A 21,567-nucleotide genomic window follows, 5' to 3' on the forward strand; every position below is an offset into this window, starting at 1 on the left:
GGCCTGGCCCGCAGGGCCAAGTGACCCCACAGCGGCAAGGGGCTTGTGGGCACTCATGACCCAGAGAGAATTTGAATGAGTGACCCAAAGGCAAAAGGCTCGTTTGGTATCCTGTTACTAATCCCCTCATCCAGCCGGATCCCCATCTCTTCCCCTCTTTTTTTTTTTTTTTTTTCTTAAAGGGCATTTGCTGCACCAGCTGCCAGAATATCTCAATTGCATCATGTCAACAGATCCATCTCAGACTGATATTTTATACTAGGGGAAGGCTGGGCTTAACTCTTCCATTAAACAATTAAAGCCATGCGCACCAAACTCAAAACAGGCTCTGCTGTAACAGAACAATAAATATTGATGACTTGAGGCAAGTCTGGCTTTTATGACGTTTGATGACAACTGGTATCACTTACAAAAATTACATCATAAAGAAAAAGCAATGAAGTTGTATGTCATCAGACAACATTAAATGTCAAAAGAAATATGTTTATCCTTTGTTTTCAGATCCAACTTGAGTTCTAACATTAAATGAAATCTAGGGCTGTTCTGATATTTATCAGGCACTGGTGCAAAAAGTCCTGGGGTATTTTTGTTTACTAACTTGCTCATTGCCAAGGGTGGTGTGTTTATGTTCTCATTCTTTCAAGCCAATTTGTGCTGAGCAGAGCATCCTCTGAATTGAAACATCCATTTCCCCTTTACCCCACCCACCTTACATGTATTTTTATCTGCTCTCATCCTCTGGAGGAATCATTGGCTGCCAGCTTCTTGAAAACCTCAGGGTAATCAATGGCTCTGTTGGGCCTGGGGATGAGATTCATGGAGGTCAGGTATTAGCAATAAATCATGGGTTTATTGAAGATGTTGGGAGATGAAAACAGTTTTGTTTTTTTTTTTTTCTTCCCTAAGCTAAATAAATTAGGACTGTCTGGACCACTGCACCACATTTGTGGTTTAAACAAAATAAACTCTCTCTGGATATGAACCTCAAGATCCTATATATATCCAAGGATGTTAAAATAAGTGCTATTATTACATAATTATAGAATTTTCAGCTATTCTGAGTGTTTTAATATCTAGTGCTATATACATATAAAACAAAAATAAAAATGGAGAAGCCTTTAAATACATGTCTTAGTCATGAGGTCCTTTTGCTGGCCAAATTCTAAAAATGTTTTCTTAGCTTTGCATGAAGTAATAGATCATGTGAAAAACCTGACCCAGAGCTTATTGCAATGCTTGTCATGTTTCCCTTTTGATAATTGACACAAATGTAGAAAAGTTACCTTTTTGGTGGGAACAGGTGGAAGAAAGTAGAAATGGTGCTCAGAAAGCAACAGGGAGAGTGGAAATGTCACTGAGACAGCACCTCATGGCATTCACCACGTCCTACCTACGTACTTATTGGCATCTAAATATGAACCATTTTTTTCAATTGAAGAGCGTTTCTATCTCATTTCACTGATTCCAATGTCTGCTGGTATAATGCAGGGAGGGGGGAAGTTTTTCAGCTCTACCATATTAGATGAATGTGTTTCTGATTCTCCTGTAGCCTGTATGTAAAAGACACAGTTATCCACTGTGCTTCTCCAAGGTAAAACGTTCCCTGAACTTCAGCGTCTCCTCAGACATAATCAAGATTTTGGTATTAGGAGGACTGGGGAAACCCTGCGCTTCATTGTAACTTAAGGTCACTGAAGATTTCAGTGTTTTTCTTTTAGATGTCTGCTAGAAAGGACTTGGGAGTTGTTTTAGACTCAAGGGGAATCTAAACCTGGACAATTAAAAACTATGCATAAAAAGGCATTTCTAGAACAGTTTTTGCAGTATGTTTCAGCTGAGGTTTAAGTTATTGAGGGTTTTTTAGCTTGTCCCTGATGAGACAAAAGTAGGGGGAAATGCTGTGTGTTTTTTTCTTCCTGAATGGCACACAGCCTGTCAGTTCACAGGACCTGAATAATCACTGCTGGGTGTTAGGTCTCAGATTTTCTGACTGTTTTAAAGCCAGGCAGGGGCAGCTGCAGTTGTTTTACACTAAGGAATTTCAAAGAATCATCATATGCTTTTTCTTGTGGTTGAATTGCTTAAAATATTCCTGTTCCTAAAGTAAGCTGAATTTACACACATCTATATGTATATATAAACAAACAAACACTGAGGCTGTAAATCAGCTGGGGAAAAATGGTAGCAGTTGAAGCAGGAATACATCTAAGTTATTCTGGGGGACTAAGAAAACATCCAAAAGTAAATACAGCACACGTATAAAAAAAAAAATAAAAGAAAAAAAAAGTATATATATAAATAAAAAAACAGGCATTAATAAGCACTGGAAGATATTCCATTGTTTTTTGCTCATTTGCATGTCAATACAACAATGCTATGCCAGCGCAGAGCTACTTCATAGCAGCACTGGTGTCTGAGCCCAAGGGAACAATGTAAGAGGTCGTATCAGCACATTTGTAGGTTCACTGATTTCTTTTCCGTGTGCTCTGGAAAACAAAACAAAAGGGGAAAGACTGGCAGTGTATCCTATGTGGTGATTTGTTGCTGACCTCTCCGGTCTTCAGCACAAGCACAGTGGCTGGTTTTCCATCCTCACAGCTGTAGCCCCACATGGTTTATGTTGCACAATATGGGGGAAGCAGAGACCTTTGAATTCCACTGTGGGTTCTGCTGCTGTAATACGTTGCTGTAGCTTCACAGTTAACACAGCACCTATCTGGGTCTGCTTTGACTACTGGCTTTTCCTTGCCTGAACTTAGAGGTCAGGATGTCTTTGGCTGAAATCAGAGCAGTCAGCTTTAATTATCACTCTGTCAACTTCTACAAAACCTTTTATCTGAGGGTTCCAGGGCATTTTACGGATGTTAAGGAGCAATTTTGGCTCTGTTACACAAACACAGCTTCCTTCAATAAGCTGTATTTGTGGCTCTGATTTGAACCAATTAATGAAGTTTTGTATTCTCACATCAGCAAATCCTCTTCAGAGGAGGAGCCTTCAGCAGCTGTGACATGGAAAGCATCATTATACAGGCATGTAGGGTGAGAAACAGGGAAGATGCTGTGAATAGGAAGGGTAAGCAAGCCTGACAAGAAGTTCCTGCTTCAGTAGTTGAATAAGGTGAAGTACTCTTCTGAAACACTCACCACACCTCATCAGTTTTATGTAGGGTTCCTATAACTTCCCTTAGCACTTCCCACTGCCCGGTTATCACAGACCTGAGTTTTGTGGTTCATGCTTTCAGATGGGTAGTATTCCCTACGGGTTTAACTCTGGGCCACGTCCTTCATTGGATGGTTAAGTGTGTTGAAGTTGCAGCTGTAAGACTTGATCTGTATGGAGCTAGCTCTGAGTTGCCTTACCTGCTTAAGATGACTGCTTAAACAAGTGCAGCTGTTGCCACAGGATAAACATGAAGAGCTGCTCTGGATTTGCACTCCCAGTAGAGTTACAGCTGTATTATTCTATTCATTTTTAAATGCCTGGGCACCTGTTCTAGGACCCCACCATGCCGTAGTGCCAAAGCAACAACAGGAGGCTGTCAGGGAAATCCAAAATCTCTAAAACTAAAAATAAATTCATCTACTGGGGGCTACCAGGAGGAAAAGTGAGAGCTGCCAATACATGCAGCATTTTTTTGGCATATCACTATCTGCCAATTTTAGCTTGTCAACTGTTGCTGGCAGTAGGCAGAGAATGTGAGTGACTTTCATTAATTACCATTTCTCTGCCAACATAGATAACCAGAGCTTCCTTCCACATCACTGATATGCACTGAGACTTTTCTTTTTTTTTTTTCATCAGTTGTGAAACTTCAAATTATCTTTTTACTTAGGAATTTTGTCAGACCTTAAGTCTATGGTTTTTTTTGTTTGTTTTTGAATGGAAATTGTATCTCCTTAATTTAAGCTGTGCTTTACACTTGCATGTTCGTTCTTGGACACTGAATGTTGAATAGCCTTCATGTAGTTTCAGCTGTAAAACTTTCTCTTCTCTGGACTGGATTTTCTTTATTTTTTGGCATTTATAGAGAGCTTCAGAGCCAGGCAGGGAATCCAGAATTCCAGATTTTCTTTTCTTTGGCCACAGGATACCTATGCAGAAAGCTGGAATGAAAGGGGTCAAAACAACCCAGCTGAGGAAGATGACGTGTTGTTCATGAGGCACAGTGTATGGCAATAACCAATGCATTTGAGTAAACCAGTTAGAGAGCAGATGTTGCTGCTTAATCTGTCTCATGTTTGGTAGTTGCCCTTTCAATGGTGAGTTTTACCTTCCATGCTGTAGCCATAACTGCTGAAGTGTATAAGCAAGATCTCTAAGGAGAGGCAAAACTGTTTGACGTAATATAAGATAACTTCCTGACTGCCACTCTCTTGCTTGTGGTCCTTGACCAGCAGGACTAAAGTGACTCTAACACTTTGTCATTAGCAAGACCTAATTACTTTGTTCATTAAGTAAGGGGTGACTTTGAAGGCCACATGGCTTTTGCTCAGATTTGCTCTGTGATTCAGTGGTTGATTTCTTTCTTCCTACTCAGAATATTTATTCACATTTAAACAAATGGTGGATGAGCAAGTCTGAGAAAAGGGATAGTTCATTTAAAACACTGATTCAAGTCTGGTGTATTCAGAACATTTTATTTAATGTTTTTGTTAACCTAAGCAACTGCATTTGCAGCATGAATGGGAAAAGGGCTGGAATCTTCCACAGAAACCTGCTCAATCACTCCACTTCCTGTGAGGCTAAATTAAGAGTTTTCTTTTCTTTCAAAAGTTGGATCTGCCCTGCTTACTACTGGAAGGCTCTTTCTGAGTTAATCCCTGCAGTTCAGTGACTTAGACTGACTTACAATAGTGTGTTGGTGCAGAAGATCGACCTGTGTTTAACACCTGTAATCTGTTCCTTTTTACAATCTGTCACTGAAATCACAGCAAAGAGCTCAGAACCAAACCATGGTTTATTTTAATGGTGGGAAGACAGTGTTGAGAGAGTTTTTATGATGGCAAACTGTTGTTATCTAGCTCTCCATCAATTATTCTAAACACATGTCGTTTCTTCATGTCCTGAAGGGTGTCTGTAGTCTAGTCTAATTCCTTTTCTTCATTTAATCACCTGGGCATTGACATTTGTCAAAAAAGTTAGTCTTGCAAATCAGATGGAGTGGAAATACAATTTTTAGAGGTAATAACTTTGACATTATTCTCTTATGCCTCCTTCAAATTATTCAAGGCGGTTTTTGTCCAGTTCTTATCTGTTTATTTGGTTCATCTGCTGGTTTGTCCTCCAGTATATTAAATATAATGATTCTTACAAGAAGCATTTATAGCCAAGTCATTGCATTGTGGAATATGCGTTCAAGCTCGTGATGACCTTTCTACCTGGTCAGGTGCCCAGACGGATCATTTCATACCTGTCACAGTCCAAAATACTATTTTCAATCTTCTCTTTACACTCCTCTTTCTGAACCAGGGTCTGGGTGTCCCTTCAGGTCATTTTTCTAAGCGAATTGAATCTGTGCCCTTAATCCCTTCATCCTGGGGGAGTTAAATCTTCACTAATTCTGCAGTGGGGCCCTGAAGCCTTTTGGTTTTCCTCGCCTTCAGGCTGTGCCACATAGAAAACTAGCCAGGCTTGTTCTTGTAACTCAGACAACGTTTCAGAGTGAAAGTCTATGAAAAACTCTGCTAATTGTGCTTACGTGTTTGCTTCCGCATGATTATGTTCAGCTGCTGATCTCTAGGAACTGTCAAGCCTCGTTAACTAATCATACCTTCAGTGGAAAAATTGGGTCTGACAGCTTCATGGACATAAATGCCCTCTAGTGACTGGTGATCACTGTAAGAAGCTGTATTTTGTGTAGTGCTCATGTATTCTTTGGTATGCATCTTATATGGCTGTTGAAGAGTTACTTAGCTGAACCTTTGCCCCCTTATGGTACTGAACTGTTATTAATGTATGACACATTTATTAATGGGACACTTTATTAATGTATGCTTTTTGTGAAAACATTCACTATTTGTATTTTTCAGCTCCATACTACATGAAAGCTACTATATGTGAGAAAGCACTCTGCCACTGCTTTGTTAAGCTTTTCCCTTTTCCTTTTCTCCAGTCTGGAGTAGTCAATTTGTACCCAAAGTTGATTAGTTGATCTAATTGTATTTCTCCACAGCTGGAATAGCTTTGCTCTCCCTAATGACTGGGAGAAATGGGAAGGGGAGGATTGGGAATGCATGGTTTCATTTCCAGCTCTCACTGTGAAATCACTTTACCAAGTAGAGCTTTTATTAAAATAAATAAATAAATAATAGAAAAGCTACTTGGATCACTAATTCTGTGTTTCTGCTCCTGTTCGCCATGGTTGAGCAATCTTGTCCCATGAACCCCCAGGAGCTATTACAAGGGTCTTGGACCAGGCACTAGATCCTTCTGCCAAAGTACTGAGGAGGAGCTTTTAAAGTCTTGGAAAAGAAGATCAAATGATCTTCTAGATTTTTGAAAGCTAGAGCCAAGAAGTAGCTGGAAAGGGCTGTAAGAGAAGTATTCCTAGATGACAGGTATATCTTTTAACCTGTTTCTTCTCCACTTGTTGAAGAGAGATCTGCTTGCTGGATCTGAGCATTCAGACACTTGGCTTCTGTATTTTGGTGTGGTAGTTATGCACTGGCAAGCAACAAATTAGGTGGCTCCAACCAGAAAGGCATTTGCTGGGACGGTGACGATGGGACAGGCATAAATGTCAGAGGAATACAAATTCCTCCTGTTTGTCTCCTTTGTTTCCCAATGGGAAGTGCTCAAGACACTTTAGGATACTTTTTCAATCAGCATTTTCTCTGAGGTTTAATAAAATTAGTAAATAGAGACCCTTTACAGGGCAAGCAGCAGATATTCCCAATATTAATGCTGAAATATAGGCATCTGCCATTACACCCAGCTAGAGCAAATTCTTGTGTACTGGTTTTCCTATGGAAATTTCTCAGTAGCCAAACAAATAACTGTTAACCTCTGTACCCATGTATTCCAGTGAAAAGGCTAGGACTGGAGCTGTAAATATAATTGTAATGGCTTGGATTGTTATGTATCAGATGGAAGGGCTGTGCTGTTTGTTGGTTTGGAGGGAAAGTGGTTATGGGAAGTGTGAAAGAGAACAAAGGGGATGTGCAGGAGAGGAGACAAGCTTTGGGGCCAAGCTGTAGTCTGCCATGGCACCACCAAGCTATGTAAGGAACAAACCCCATTTAAAAAGTATTAGTAATTAAAAATATCATCAATTTTCTAGGCTCATGAACAGCATGACCTTCATCTAGAGGAAAAATATTTAGAGGTCTGTCAGCATAGCTGCTGTTGTTGTTTTGTGTATCTGTTCAGCACTTCTTGTCCTGCATCTATCTGGGAGCTTGACATGGAAATCTTTGCTTACTGTCCATCTGTGTTGTCATTCCCATCACAACCAGTTTCTTTGGAGCACAGGCTGTGGCTTGGGTGACTGAAGCACACTTAGATATGTTACTGCAGGGTGTGTCAGGAGTAGAAGGACTCTGTGGAGACTGGGAATTAGAGGCCAGTACGTATAATATGCAGAAAAACAGCTTTTGGTAATGCTTTGCAGCAGGCTGTCATAGAAAGTACCAGAGACGCTCACCTGAGCTTGATGTGAGGCAAAGTATTGTCACAGGTTGGGATCCACTAGAGAGAGTGAAAGAACAAGCAGCAGTAGTTTAAGTGGTGGATAGTGTAGATTGTATGGCTAGAAAACAGTACTGAAAAGCAAGGACTGCGGGAAGTCCCTTCCAACATCCATTGATATCGCACCATCTTAGATTTATAGAACAACCTGTGATACAAAAAAAAAGAGAACTGAAGGTTTCTGAAACATTTATTCCTTCTATGGAGCCTGTAGTAGGCAAGGAAGAAAGCTCTGGCTGGGCTGTTAGTCTGGACTTGCTGGCTGTGGCACTCTTTCCCTTGGCTAGCAGGCTGCTATCAGGAAAAGAGCATGGTATCGTCAGTTAGACTGCTATGGGATCATTCATGTTGCTACCAACCTGCTCCCTTGTCCTGAGGTGGGCTCACCTGACTCCTGGAAGTTCTCCTTCCCTGCTCGTTTATCCTTATCTCTGTGCCTGAACAGGCTTTCTAGGGCTGCAGGTTCTTTGTTGCTGGCAGCCCCTGCTAAGGTTCCACGTGCAACCGCTGCTGATTTGCATGTGTCTGCATCGCTGCCAACAAGCTGCCGCCTGCACTGACCCTTCCGGGTTGGATTTGGGTTTTGTTTCTTGTAACACTGCTAATCCCCAAACCTTTTTTTTTTTTTTTTTAAGCCTTGCAAATATCTGTGGTCGGCATGTGAGTGCCATTTGGGGGGGAACAGCTGATGCTGGCTTCGTTTCATGGTGGCTGAAGGTTTCACATTAGCCTGACTTGTGTGGAGCTTTTTTACATTAGGTTATTTGCAATATTTGCTACACAAACATCATTGGTGTGCTTTCATTTCTCTTCTCCATATTTCTCTTAGAAGGGTTTCTCATTGCGATTCATATGCCTGTCGCTTTTGGGTGTCACTGCCTCCTGCCATGCTAATTAAACCAAAAAAGAGGGAGGGGGACAAATAGCCATATAAATAAAAAATATGGACTTGTCATATTTGACAAAGGCACGGATGTTATAACAGAAGTTTTCAGCACCAAGACTGCTTCCTTGTTACCCCTAGCTAATGGAAAATATAACTAATGCTGTGGCTTTTAGTGATTAAGTGGTTAATGATTTAATGAACTAAAAAAATCTCATTTGTTGCATCCCTTGGACTCAGAAAAAACCTCAAAGAGCTGATTTTCTGTGTACCTCAGTCCAATATTGCTACCTGCTGGGATATGAACACAATCTCTAAATAAATTGCAAGTGGCCTTGGGCAAATGGAAGAGTTTCGCTTTGATCTTGCTAGAGAGAATGAAGTCAAATGTTCAATCAATCAATCAAATTCATAACTTCTAGCTACAATCGGCCTGACAACAGCCTATTATTTATTTTTAAAATCATATATTTCATTATTGCAAAACACACAGTCTCTCGTGGGGGAAAAAGACTAAATTATTGATAAGCCTTATATGTGACTGAGTTTGTTGTTTTTGACATGCTTGTCACTAACTATTGTCAGGAAGAATTTACTAAGATGTTTAGTCTGAAAAGTTGGCTGGGAATGTGTGTTGTGCCACATTTAAACTGGGTAGAGGAAACTTTAATAGCTTCTTTCTTCTTGAATTCCTAGTTGGTAAAGACAGCTGAAGGCAGACAGAGCTTTCTAGTGTGAAAACAATGCGTTCAAACAAGTGTCCTTTGTTTTAATTGCTGCAAAACAGATGATTCAGGCTCTGAAATTATCCATGAGGTGGGGATATGAAACTTTTAATTGATTGATATATTTCTGGAAATAGCAATTCTCAGGCTGCGGAGTACTTATGTAAACAGAAAAGGGAGAACAATTAACCCCACACCTCAAGAGTCTGTTTTCACTCATGTTTGTCAAAAGCATCCGAAGAGTGGGTAAGAGAAGAGCATGTCAGAGAAGTCTGTAGGGAGACTTACTTCACATAGCCACGCTATTATACAAAAGCATTTATTGAGGTGTTGTAATGGGTAGCTATTCCAACACAGCCAGAGTGTGTGAGGAAGCTGCACAGATGTGTAGACACATCTCCCACGTGGCTCTGGGGACCCCACGATTGACCTATCGCTATGTGCCCAGTAATGGATAGAGGTTTTGTAGGAGAGCCATGACCTCTTCACTCCCCTATTGCTAGTTCTGTGACCCCTGTAGGTCTTACATGTCTGTAAATAAAATACAAGTACTCAAGAGACCTAGGTCCCTGGATATGTCTGGGGGAGCTTGCAGCAATACCTGAGCACCACGGGAAAGAAAGAGGTGAAATCCTGGTCCTTTTGAAATCAATGGATGTTTTTATAATGGACGTTTTTAAGGTCAGGATTTTGTCCGCCTGTGCCTTTAGTCATTATTGGGCAGAGCAAGGAACCAAGGTGAGTGCTATGACCCCAATCCAGCAAGAGATCCTCCAGCTTGGTACAGAAAGGTACAGAAAAATAGCAACCGGTGTAGGGGAATTGAGGAATGGTGAATCTAGTGGCTCCTAAACACAGTCACATACGTATTCATATATAATACATATTTGTGCACTCCTTGTCTGTATCCAAAAATGAGTCATAACTAAGGTCTTCAGCATTTGTGTGATTAACATGTAAAGCATCAAGCCTTACAAAGGTGCTGAATAATGTATCTGTCAATACATACAAGACAGAGTCTTCACTGTACTTTCTAAAAGCAATTAATGAAACTAGAGCTGACTTTTTTTATTTTTTCTGAAGGAGAAATTATCAACTTTAACTTGCAGATTGCCTGACCTTAAAAAATGTCACTTGTTTCTTGTGCTGGTACAACTCTCCAATAGATTGAGGGAGGCAGGCTGGTAATACTGCCCTTCTTGCTGCAGGGAAAGGCAGGCACAGCCCCTCCAACCCTGCAGCCTGATTTCAAACCACAAACCTTCAGGTCTGATGCTCTGTTCTTTGCTGCAGTGTCTTTCCATCATGCTTGCTGATGCAGGTTCAGGTTATCTCTTCAGATCTGCAACATGGATGTCAGCCATCTTTTGGATCTGCTGCTTATTCTGCACCTATTCCTCTAGTAGAAAACTGAGATAGAGAAATGGTGCAAAATACATAGAAAGCATCCAAATGGAAAATGAGACCTGTTCTATGTGTAATTCCTGCACTCATGAGCCATAGATAGGTAAGGGCTAACTATTCAAACCTGGTCTTACTATCTTTTAGCTCTGTATATTGTAACCTGTATTTGTAAGAGGATATTTCTAACAAGTTAAGTCTGGTTTTAAAAACAAAAAAAAAAAAAATATGAAAGGGATTTAAAAAAAAAAAAAAAAAAAAAGCATCACCACTTTGGGGGTTGAGGTAGACTACTGCAATACCAGCAGCTCCTTCAGTTCAAGTGAGACTTCAGGGTTAAATTCTCAAGATTTTTACTTTTATTATATCTGTGAATTAGGTGTCTAAAACTTTAGTATCACAGCCATAGATCTTGGTGCAGCATCCTGAGGCTAGATTTCATGTGAAAGTGATTCTATTACAGAATTAACATGATTAGAAAAGATTTGCTTTCCTTCCAGAAATGCTGGTCTTCTCTCAGAAAAGTCTAAATAAGATATTGTATTTCAGGTTAGTACAATACTGATCTAATTTTGTTTGTGTGTGTTTGTTTGTTTGCTTTTGGTATGTCTTGATTAAAAATAAAATATGTTGGGCCAGTGCAAGAAGAAAATAAATGTTGCCATAATCTCCAAAATATGTTTTTAGTCACATTGAAATTAAACATCTTACTAATTCTGGCTGTGTTTGTTCTCAAACAATTTGCTCCATGAGCTATTTGATATTTTAGCATATTATATTGGTTTCACAACGGTGGAATATACATGTATCATGGGTTAGAGGTTCCAAGAGGAGGTAAAGGAACAGCTGAGCAAAAGGGTTGATTGAACCAAATTTTAGCCAACTAAAAGTTGAATGTCCCACCCAGACAGGACCCCTCTGGAGGCACTGCCAAAAGAGGTACTTGCAAATGGTCCTCCCTGTGCTACAGCCATTGAGCACAGGCACCTTTCTCCATGGGATAACCATCTCCATCTTCATTGACTGCAAAGAGAGGTACTAATGCTAGCTGAGTCTGGAGAGTTTGCACAAACTGACAAGGAGCAAGCCCTGCCATAAGAGAAGTGGGAGGTTTGGGACTGGATAGAAGGAAAGCTCTTCTTGCATTGGCACAGGCTGGGAAATTTCCACCCTTGAAGACTTTGCTCATGGCTTTGCCTGGTGAGTCTGATCTGTTGAAGATTTGACCAGGAGGTTGGACTAGAGACTTTCAGAGGTCCTGTCGAACTTAAATTCTTCTGTGATGTTTGAGCACATCCTTGTAGTTTTACTAAGCAAACTCGACCCTTATACTTCATTTCAGCAGTTTGTCTGCATTGCCAAAATGGGCTCCTGCCCTTGGCATTGCTACTTTAGTGAGAGGTAACACATCTGTCTTAATGTTTAGACTTTCTGCAGATAGATATAAAACACTCTTTAAATAAAATCACGTTTCTTTTCTCAGTGAGGTAATTTTTAATGACATTTCAACATCAAGATTTAAAACTAACATTCAGTTGATTTTTTTGAGAATCTCAGTTGACACTTGAAAACTTTAGGTGATTGTTTGCTTTGCAAGAAAAAGGGGGAGATGAATCCCTGCTGTGAGATGTGTTGCCTGAGAGATGGCTGAGGTGCTGAAGTTCTGTAGTGCAGTACCTGTAGTGGCTCTGGCTTCTGCACTGCAGCACTGATGATGAACAGTCCTCAGGTCTACAGGCTGCTGGGGACATAACAGTGCCACCATGGGCTAACGACAGGTAACTCAATGCACTTTTGTGCCTGAGTACCAGATCGGCATGGGCCAAACATGGATTGAGGCTCTTTTAAACTGAAGGAAGGGCCTGCCTTTATATATATGTAAATATATAAATATATACATGTATATATGGTCATATTTAGAGATTTTAAAAACAACAAAAAAGCTCTTTAAAATGTGTACTTCTGAAATATTTCTTTGTTTCTCTTGCACTTCCTGGCCTTAACTGCTGTAATTTCACAGTTGCAGAAGCAATAATGCAAAGTCTCCCAGCCTTTCCAGGTCCCTCTGTTCACATTTGTCAGAAAAAAAAAAACCACTGCGGATGTAACAAGCTGTAGATGTGCTTGGCTTTGGGGAACTTCCCTTCCCAGGGCTTGCTTAGCAGCTCTGAGCATGACCTCGTACAGTTTGTCTGCTTTATGTTAGTCCTATTTGCACCTAGATTTAGATCTAGGCTGTGAATGCCTTTTAAGCCTCGGACCAATTCACACTTGTTGCAAAGCCAGGAAAATGAAGCCTTTCCTGCGTTTTACTCCTGTGGCATCATTACACCATGTAATTATAGACTATAATGTTATTTTATTATGAAGGTTTAGTGAGATGAGCAGTTTGGGACATTTAATGCCTAATGTGCAGTTCAACTTGGCTTTGATTGCTGTTATGAGATTTATTATCACAGGGAATGCATGTTCCACTTGACACTGCCATGTGTCGGCCTGAGCTGAGAACACAGGCTTTTTAAGGCTAGAAAGATTTATTTGTTCTTTTTAATGTCTGGGACTAGATTTTTGCATGGCAGGAATGTGTTGCATAAATACACTCTAATCCTTCCAGGTACAGGAGAGGGATAGAATAATTTGCTTTATTTCTGTCTTTCTCAACTGGCTGAGAAATATTTCAAAGGTCTTTTCTGCCAGGTTTCCACTGGCCTATAAGTGACTATTGTCTGTTTTCAGAAGTTCACAGGTATATCAAAATGTACAAGCAAACATCCATCTTTCCTCTTAGCACTCACACAGGCTCAGATCATCGTGGGAGGGCAGTGCCAGTGTTGTGTACTTTGCCAGATGCTTAGCTGCTGTGATAATGAGGGCTATTAAGGAAGCAGGGATATTAGATGCTGCAATCCATGATAGTGGGGGATTGTGCTTGATGACTCAGAAAGGTCTCCTCAGCTGCTGTGTTCCTGTGTTTAAGGGAGGTGGTGTTCGTTACCTGCCAAGCAGCCTCTGATTTACAGTCTCAAAGCACTGCGAAGTGTCAACACCAAATTAATTTCTTTGTGTGTTGGTTGTGATCTCAGAAGGTCCCTTCTGATACTTGGTGGTTGCAAAAAGGTGGTAAATTCAGCTCTGAGGTTGTTTTGTTTTTTTGGCTCAAGCAAACATCAGAGGAAATCTTTTTCACTCAACTGTGTTATTCAGAAGAGCAGGGAAGTGGCTCAGTTGTGCAGCAAGAGACGGTTAGGAGTGATTTCAAAGGAAAAATGGTACTTGTAAACTGGATCATCCTGTGTTTTCTCTTAACCAGGTATATTTTGCTGTTAACCGTAGTCAGGCAATCGCAAGTAAACTACGTATCATCTGTGTGCCGACTTGTCCCTTTGGAAACGAACACATAGCATGTAATTCAAGCCACAAGACCTGCAGAGCTGATGAGCATCAATTGCTTCTGTTTGAATCAAGATGCTCTCTGCACCAGCCTCCCATAGCAGCAACTGCTGGAAGCTGACTGCACAGCCTCACAAGGAGGACCCTAAACACCAGTACATAGCACAGGGCATGTTCCTGTTGCCATTACAACTGTCAGAAATTTTTCATGGGCTTCAGTAGCCCCAGCATTTCAGCCAGAGCTTTGAGCATGTTTAGCAAGGGATTGTGTGTGAAGAGCTTCAATAACATGGCATGCCTACTGCCTTTAGGTTTTGTGAATCCTACTGCTTAGATGATATTCAGATGTTTTCCCAGTGAACTGGTATATGCCGTTGCCTTATCCTGTGCTGGTTTTGGCTCTTTTTTCTGTTCTTTTCATTTAATACAGGATTTCATGATCTTGAAAGCTAGGGCCTGAGGGCACCTTTTTGCACAGGCAAGCAATTGTGTGCCTTGCACACTTACAATATTCAGCCATTTCTGAAGAGATTCGAAGTGCCATCTGAATGTTTGGTTCTGGATTTTGTTCTTTCTGCCAGCAGTAGGCTGGCATTTTAACATACCAAAAAGAAGCATCTCCAGAAAAAAGAAGCCCTACAAACAACTCGATATTGTCTCCACGTGGGAAGTGAATGTAAAGGAACCAGGCAGCATAGGATGTCTCTGTTCCTTCCTCTGTCTTTAACAGCATCCTTGCTGGAGAGTAAACTGAATTTCTTCAGGTTCTAGGGATGGTGCTCATCTGTATTTCATGCTTTATCAATGTGTAATCACAGGCAATTATCTGCTCGTTCAACAATATATTTCTTACTGCATTTAATGTTCACCCCATAAAAGACCGGCCACAACAAACTAGAGGAGTGGAGTTTTATCTTAAAGAAAATGGGACTCTTTGAACTTATGAAGGGATGAAACTGAAGCAAGAAGAGGGACAAGCAGAAGACTGATTTTTGCTATGCAGTAATGTTGTTCAGATCTGCCCTGCTCCCAGGGAGAGCAGAATTTGAACCAACCACTGCTCATCAATGTCCATCCTGATCCTGGCACATGGCTTGGTGTCTGTCCAGCAATAATAAATTTGCTATATTAGCAGGGTACATGATTTCACAGGGGCAGTGGAAAAGAAGATTTTAGCTTCATGCTTGACTTTCCTAGAATGACACTGTGACGCCAACTGATGACCAATTTCTATTGGTCTTATTTTAGTCTAGCTTCTTAAATCATACAGTGCTTATATCCCAATTTTTATCCTCATGGTAGCATAAACCACATCTCATCTTCTGGATATAAGACATGGTTATCTATAAATGCATGGGAGACTGGATTATGCAAATATGCTTATTACTCTGTTACGGCGCTGGTAGTTGTTGGTTTATGTCTTTTTTAATTTGAGCTCATTAACACTTGAGGCAACATGTTTTTTTCCCCTGCGGTTTCAAGACAAAATCACAGGAAAAAAAAAAATGTTGCCACCTCTACTTTGTTTGAGCTGAAATAAGAGGCTGCAAATTGTTGACCAAACTCCCTTCAGATCCCCCCCCTACCCTCACACACATATCAGTCCTTGTTTTCTCACTCCTGAGCTGAAAGTATCAACCAGGAGCAAGTGTACAATTTTTTTAATAGTGGTTTCCATAGAAATTAGGCAGTTTTTCCACTACACCTTAATTGCATATGTTGCAGATCATGTCATAAGTCACTTTGACAAAAAGGCCAGGAAACCTTAATATTTTTGTTTACAGTATGTTAAACAGATGTTTTTTTCAGTGTAGAGATAAGACTACATTAAATATGATTTTATAAATAGAGGCTCTCACAGCTCAGCTCCTCTCGGGACTGCTCTGATTTGCGCATTGGATGATTATAATGGGTTTTTAATTACACCTGTGAGCCAAGGTGTATATCAGAACTAAATTACAAAGCACCTTACAGTTGAGATTTTTCCAGTGTACAATGAGCTGAAAAAGGCTTTTTGTCCATAAGGACAAAGAAATTATTTTTCACATTATTAAAATTACAGAAGCTTTCTGGGCAAACACAGTGATAACACAAGATTAAGACAGACAAACTTTATTTGTTTATTTTTATTATTTTTATTTATTTATTTGGGAAGGTGCTTAGCAGATTTTCCCCAGCGGGTTTAACTCCTTGTGAGCAACTGACTGAGCCTCTGGAGTTTTCATACTTGGTGATGAAGTTTACAGCAGGATATTGACTTTTATTTCTAAAACTTTCTTCACAAGAATAAAGAAGCCCAATCACACAAATAAATATGAACATTTGTGTGTGTGTTTTCTATAAAAGTGATTTTTCAGCCTTAAAAAAAATAATAATAATAATTGAAATAGTTCAATCTTTTCTGAGCAATTTACAGCTGCCCCTTAGGGGGACATCTTTGTGTACAACAAGGAGTCAGACAGCTTGAATCAAAAAACGGCTATTTTGATCATGAATTGGTGCTCAGAAGCCCAGTAATTCCATATATGCAATTGGGCTAATATTCCGAGCAGACTTCCTTAATACAGGCTCTAAAATGCATTATTTCAAACATAAATATGTCAGCCTGATCCAAGGCCTGCCAAGCCTGGTGGAAGTAGGCCCTGTTTTCAAAGGTTTGTTTTGGTTTTGAGTAGAACCAGCATCTTCTGGTTCTACTCAAACACCAGCTGCAGGACATTGTTGACATGTTTTTGAATATTTTATCGATGTTCCTGCCCTCTTTTGCCCAGAGATGTCGGGCGCTTCCTTCTGTTGAATTTTGAGGTGGCTTGTTGCTGCCATCAGGAGTGATAGAAAGCCTGGGCCCAGAGGGGGCATGATATGCTGGGCTGCAACTTTCTTTTGAGGGGTATGGAAAGGTTGTGACTCCAAAAGCCACTGAGTTTGCTCAGAAGCTCAGTTACTTAGGTCTTAACCCAGCAAAAGGCAGGCTAACATCTGAAAACATTTCAGCCCAGTATCTCAGACCTTCTGAATCCCAGACCTTCTAGTCAGGATCAACAAAGCTGGGCACATAAATGTTTTTTTTAGAAATCTTCACAGTGTCAAAGATGATCACTACCAATTGCTGAGCTCTCATCAACCCCACACTTGCTTTCCTACTTCCAGCAGTGTTCCTGGGTGGCCCAGCACACTAGGATTCTGCAGGTCATGGCGCTGACAAATCCCTGTACCTGGGAGGTCATCTCCACTGCAGCAAGCACTCGCATGTTTGGAGAGTGCTGGGGCACAAGTGTGAAAAGTAACAACTGACACATCTTGGTTCCTGGACTGCTCTCAAGAAGAGTCATTTCCCTGCGTGAGTGAGTCTTTTGTTCTGTCTTACAAAAGTCTTCAACTTATTGACTGCTTTAGTGAACTGGCTACAATACGTGATTATCTAGGTCTGTACTTCTCCAAACAGCACAAGAGCAGGTGCTCCAATAATGTGACTCTGGAATGCACAAGTCCATTCAAACAAGGTGTTTGTCTTGGTCGAAGAGTAAAAAGATGTTTTATTGCCAACTTCCTTGTTACCATCTGGCTAATGCTAATCCCAATTGTTTGCCACTTCCGGAGCTTGATGCTGTTAGGCTAGTGAAGAGAACAAGAAATCTCTTTTCTTCCCTTTGTTTTAAGAAGGGAAGGAGTTATTTTTTTCTAAAATTTTGGGAAATGATGAACTCGTCTATAAAGAAAGTAGAGCTGATGGCAAATGGAGCAATGGTCCACATTGTATACATAGATACAATGTGGGAAAGCTATGCAGTCCAAGGAGTTCTCTTTAGTAAGTTATGAGAAGGAAAATAGTGCAAAAAGCACAGCAGATGCTGTGCAGGAAAGGAACCCTTCCCTGTTGAGTTTGTTGCTCATGGATGAGTGGTAAGTGGGCTGAATTTGTATCCCATCCTCAAATGTTTTTCAGAGCATGAACTTGTTTTTATAAAGGTATTACTTAATGGCCCAGGTGTGAATGGACCACTTGAGATAAGCGATACTTGAAGTACCCTATAGGCATGTTGTTTGTGAATTTTTATTTTTCCCTGAGTTGAATTAGAAATGAATAAGCTAACTGCTAAAAGGTAGTGTTGGGAAAGTAACAAAAAAAAAAAAAAAAAAAAAAGATGGGGGAAAGGCAGGGCATAAGATTAAGAAATGGGCAGGTGGAAAGATGGAAGAAATGAAGGTGAAAATAGCCAGAGAGTTGGCACTAAGTGCAGAGACATTGGTTCTAGTAAGTGATTCTAGAGGGAATGGTGTTATTTCAGTTCTGTTCCATATGTGCAGAGAGCAACTGACTGCAGCTAGTGGCTTGGACACTGGTTTTGGAGACTGGTTTCACCCAACCCAAGCGTTAATGCTGGTTTGGTGGCAATGAAGGGCTTCTTTACAATTTCATAGAGCAAAAATGGTATGTGATCCCACTGAGCTCTAATCTGACAGTGAATGGGAGTGTTTTCTATCATAGGATGTGGCTCTGGCTCAAGTCAAATTACGAGGGCTCACTCCTCTAGGGTGCCATCATGCTATTCTCCTTTTAGTACCAAGTCAGAGGCTGGCAAGCAGAGAGCCTCCTACTCCCATTCCTGGGTATCCCTCTTTTGGAAGTATCAAAATACTGGCTGAATCCTGCTTGATTTTTGGCAAGTTAGATTTGGCATGGTTGCAAATGTCAACTTGTTTGATGAGTTAAAGCGGGGAATAGTGTTTCTTTATTTTACTTAGTACTTGCATAGAACCATGAACACAGAGCAGAGAAGGCCAGATTTGTAACAGATATGAGTTCTCTCTACAGTATTTCTGTTCTGTTAAACCAAATAATTTTTTTATCACTTGGGTGAGTCTCTTCCATTTGTTGCCAGATGCTGACAGCAGGGAGTCTCTTTGTTGCTCTGCTGGCTTTGGCCACTGTGGGATGACTTGGAGAGCCCCTCCTAACTGAACAGAGCAGGTCTGCCAGTTTCTGACATGTTTTTCAGGGAAAGCATCAGTGCAGTAACTGAGTAATTTCCCTGATGTTGCTGACTTGAAAAGTACCCAGGTAGTACGTCTACTACAGTTTTCTTTTAGAAACAAAATTACCTTTGATCTTCAAACCCCCCATTTATTATAACTCAAGACCAGAAAGGCTGATTCATGAAAATGAAGGCAAGGCACAAGCATGTTAAAATGAAGCTGGCCACATTGCTTTCTGTGGTGTTTCAGCCCCTTGTTGCCACATGCCTTAAAGGCCTCCAAATGACTAGTGAGCATGTTTGCAGTAACCAGAGACATACAGTAGGGCTGTATCAACTGTAGTACACAGCTTTATAACAAGTAGCTCTCCAGTTGCTGTCAACCTTGACAAGCATCCTATTGAAATGCAGATGCCTTGTTCTTGCACGGAATAGTTCAGGCAGAGTCCCTTCCTCTGGCTCTAATGAGAAAGAGGGGAAAGGACGCGCTTTTGATGATACATAATCATCTCAGGTTGCCTGTGCCTCAGGGTAGGGCCAAGTTGTGCAGGTGCTTTGCACATCTTGCACATGATTCTGTTATAAAATTTAATATTGGGCCTATCCTACTGATAGTGCAGCCAGGAAAGTTCAGTGGTATCAGATTTGTCCCTCGTTTTTTGACTTTGTGTTAATAAGCGGGATATGACCTCAGTCTTGCAGAGGAGAAGAAATTTTATAAGCTTTTACATACAGGTGAAAGGTGTTAACAAGTATTTCTGACATTCTAATATCCTGCCACTTAAGCATTATTAATAAAATCTCCCTTTTTCCTTTAATCACCAGAGCTAGACATTTCTGAGCTTTGCCGTTGTTTGAAAAGAAACAAACACGTAACAAATCGCACTTGACTAATTTTGTTAAATTCTACAGGAAAGCAAATGTGAAGTCAAGTCTCTAGAGGTCGAGTCTTTGGCAAGAAGAATTTATAAGCGGAGTACGTATCTATTTGTTCTCTGATTATTTGCTCTGCTGACAGTAGACGAAGAAAAGACGAAGCAGAAGATTTGTGCTAATTTAGAAAAATGTTTGAAAATGTTGGGCTTGCAAATCCAAATATATTAGCTAAATGTTATTGAATAATAATGAGAACAGGCGTGTATTGACCAAAGGACTTTGGAACTAGGCAAAATTAATTTGTATTTATTTAACCCTGCCTTTCAATGGATCTTTGTTCATGTTTCTACAGCTTGGATTTCCTTGTAAGAGCTGATCTTTCTTTTTATAGCACTTCTTTATTTTAGTAACCAGCCTAAGTGCCTTGCTTCCCTAACAAAGCTTGAACAAGAAACGAAGTAAATATACAAAGCAAAGGTTTGCTCCTCAGAGGTGCTATTGTTTGTACAATGGCAAAGCACAGGCACCTCCGCTGAGGCCCGGGCCACCTCTTGCTGGATGTACAGTAACCCCAAATCTTCACAGATAAAAAGCTGGAAGAAAAGAAGTCTGTTATCTGTGACTCCTATACAGTGAGCTGAAGTGGGGAGTGAGCAGGAGATCTGTCCACATCTCTGGTAGCAGTGATCCGGGCTTCCCCGAGTTGCAACCCCTTACCCCAAGCAGGTTTCCCTCCTCTCATTCTGAATGGAGCTCTCCACCTGATGCCTTTTTATTATAAAAAGAAAAACGTTTCATCATATTAAAATGAAGAAGGAAGAGTCAGAGGGAAGGAGTTCTGAGAAGGGCTTACAAGCAGAGCGTAACTACTGAAAGTGAAAAAGCAAGATTTTAACCACCTTTGCTTCAAAGATGAACTCCTTGTCCACCCTGTTCCCACAAACACCATGCAGGAGGTGAACTGGAGATGAGCAAGTTGCCTGCATAATCTTCCTCGCTTTTCCAGTGCCTTGAGTGCTTTCCTGGCAGTTATGTGCCCCATACCTCTGTGCCTTGCATGTCCTCCATCTCTCTTTCTGCTACCTGTACGTGGGGTAGCTGGGCTGATTTCATTCCTGCATGTTGTTCTGTGGCAGATACCTCGGGAGAACTGAATGTTCCCAGACTGTTCCCAATGGACCTGTTTCTGAGCTCTTTCCTGAAAGCTCTGTGAAAGGCATCCCCCAGCTTCCTGCTGCTCCAGGGGCCTGCTGACTTGACTGCATCAGTCTTTCCCTCTCTGGGGAACACAGAGGACTGTTAGTTATCACTCTTTTATGATAGCCTTTCATATTTGGAAGATTTTGCCCTCTCTGCCTTTTTCTTTTGTGCTAGTAAGCCCATGTTTTTCTACCTCTGGCCAGTTCCAGCCCACCTGTGTGTTCTGGTGTATCCAGTGCTTGAGCTGGGGCCCTATGAGCTCAAGCACTTCCACTTCCCACATCTCTCCTTCTCTTGTCCTTCCCATGCTCTCCTTTTTCCCCTGGAGTGAAGGATTCCCCTATCCTTCCCATTTGGAAAATGCTACCATGCATGGGTTCTTGGAGATACCAGTGAAAATGTTTTCCAAATGCTGAAATTAGGTGGCAT

The sequence above is a fragment of the Aythya ferina genome, assembly GCF_964211825.1.
Source record: "Aythya ferina genome assembly, chromosome: 7".
Lineage (NCBI taxonomy): Eukaryota > Metazoa > Chordata > Aves > Anseriformes > Anatidae > Aythya > Aythya ferina.